The sequence below is a fragment of the Nipponia nippon genome, unplaced genomic scaffold (genome assembly GCF_047370975.1).
Source record: "Nipponia nippon isolate SJK-2023a ecotype South Korea unplaced genomic scaffold, ASM4737097v1 scaffold_102, whole genome shotgun sequence".
NCBI classification, from domain to species: domain Eukaryota; kingdom Metazoa; phylum Chordata; class Aves; order Pelecaniformes; family Threskiornithidae; genus Nipponia; species Nipponia nippon.
Window position 1 is genome coordinate 1 of NW_028262294.1, and position 2,500 is coordinate 2,500.

Consider the following 2,500-nt stretch of genomic DNA (forward strand, 5'->3'; position numbering starts at 1 on the left):
AACCTCCTAACTCCTAACCCTAACCCCAATCCCTAACCTCTAACCCTCAACCCTAACCTCAACCTCAACCAACCCCAACCTCAACTCCCAACTCCTAACCTCAACTCCCTAACCCTAACCTCAACCTAACCTCAACCTCAACCCTAACCCCAACCTCTAACCCCAACTCCTGTCCAACCAACCCTAACCCTAACCCTAACCCCAACCCTAACCTTCCTAACCCTAACTCCTAACCTCCTAACCCTAACCCTAACCTCAACCCTAACCCTAACCTCAACCCTCAACCCTAACCCTAACCTCTAACCCTAACCCCAACCTCCTAACTCCTAACCCTAACCTCTAACCTCAACCCCAACTCCTAACCTCAACCCTAACCCTAACCCTAACCCTAACCCTTAACTCCTAACCCTAACCCCAATCCCTAACCCTAACCCTAACCCTAACTCCTAATTCCTCAACCCTAACTCCTAACCCTAACCCTAACCCTAACCCTAACCCTAACCTCCTAACCCCAATTCTTAACCCTAACCCTAACCTTTTAATTTTTAATTCTTAATTTTTTAATTTTAATTTTAATTTCTAATTTTAATTTTAATTTTTTTAATTTTAATTTTAATTTAATTTTAATTTTAATTTTAATTTTAATTTTAATTTTAATTTTAATTTTAATTTTAATTTTAATTTTAATTTTAATTTTAATTCTTAATTTTAATTTTTTAATTTTAATTTTAATTCTTTAATTTTACTTAATTTTAATTTTTTTAATTTAATTTTAATTTTAACTTTAATTTTTAATTTTAATTTTAATTTTAATTTTAATTTTAATTTTAATTTTTAATTTAATTTTAATTTAATTAATTTTAATTTTTAATTTTAATTTTAATTTTAATTTTTAATTTTAATTTTAATTCTAATTTTAATTCTTTAATTTTAATTTTAATTTTAATTTAATTTTAATTTTTTAATTTTAATTTTAATTCTTTAATTTTAATTTTAATTTTAATTTTAATCTCTTAATTTTAATTCTAATTTTTTAATTTTAATTTTTAATTTTAATTTTAATTTTAATTTTTTAATTTTAATTTTTTAATTTTTAATTTTAATTTTAATTTTTAATTTTTTTAATTTAATTTTAATTTTAATTTTAATTTTAATCTCTTTAATTTCTAATTTTAATTTTAATTCTTTAATTTTAATTTTAATTTTTAATCTTTAATTTTTAATTTTAATTTTAATTTTTTAATTTTAATTTTAATTCTTTAATTTTAATTTTAATTTTTTAATTTTAATTTTAATTTTAATTTTTAATTTTTTTAATTTTAATTTTAATTTAATTTTAATTCTAATCTTAATTTTAATTTTTAATTTTTAATTTTAATCTTTAATTTTAATTTTAATTTTTAATTTTACCCTCCATTTTAATTTTAATTTTTAATTTTAATTTTCTAATTTTAATTCTTCTTAATTTTAATTTTTAATTAATTTTTAATTTTAATTTTAATTTTTAATTTTGATCTTAATTTTAATTTTACTTTAATTTTAATTTTAATTTCTTTAATTTTAATTCTTAATTTTAATTTTTAATTTTAATTTTAATTTTAATTTTAATTTTAACTTTAACTTTAATCTTTAATTTTAATTTTAATTTTAATTTTAATTTTAATTCTAATTTTAATTTTAATTTTAATTTTAATCCTAATTTTAATTCTTTAACTTTAAGTTTTTTCAATTTTAACTTTAACTTCTTTAATTCCTTTAATTTTTAATTTTAATTTTAATTTTAATTTTAATTTTAATTTTTTAATCTTAATTTTAATTCTTAATTTTAACTTTAATTCCTAATCTCCTAACCCCCTAATTTTAACTTTAACCCTGACCCTAATTTTAACCCTAATTTTAATTTTAACCCTAACCCTAACTCAACCCTAACCCTAACCCTAACCCCTAACCTCAACCCTAACTTTAACCCTAACTTTAACCCTAACCCTAACCTTAACCCTAACCCTAACCCTAACCCTAACCCTAACCCTAACCCTAACCTCAACCCTAACCTCAACCCTAACCCTAACCCTAACCTCAACCCTAACCCTAACTCTAACCCTAACCTCAACTCCCAACCCTAACCCTAACCCTAACCCCAACCCTAACCTCAACCCTAACCCCAACTCCAACCCTAACCCCAACCCCAACCCCAACCCCCTAACCCTAACCCTAACCCTAACCCTAACCCCAACCCTAACCCTAACCCTAACCCTAACCTCAACCTCAACCCTAACCTCAACTCCTAACCCCAACCCTAACCCTAACCTCTAACCTCAACCCTAACCCCAACTCCAACCTCAACCTCAACTCCTAACCTCAACCCTAACTCCTAACCCTAACCTCAACCCTAACCCTAACCCTAACCCCAACCCTAACCCTAACCCTAACCCTAACCCTAACCCTAACTCAACCTCAACCCTAACCCTAACCCTAACCCTAGTCCTAACTCTAACCTCAA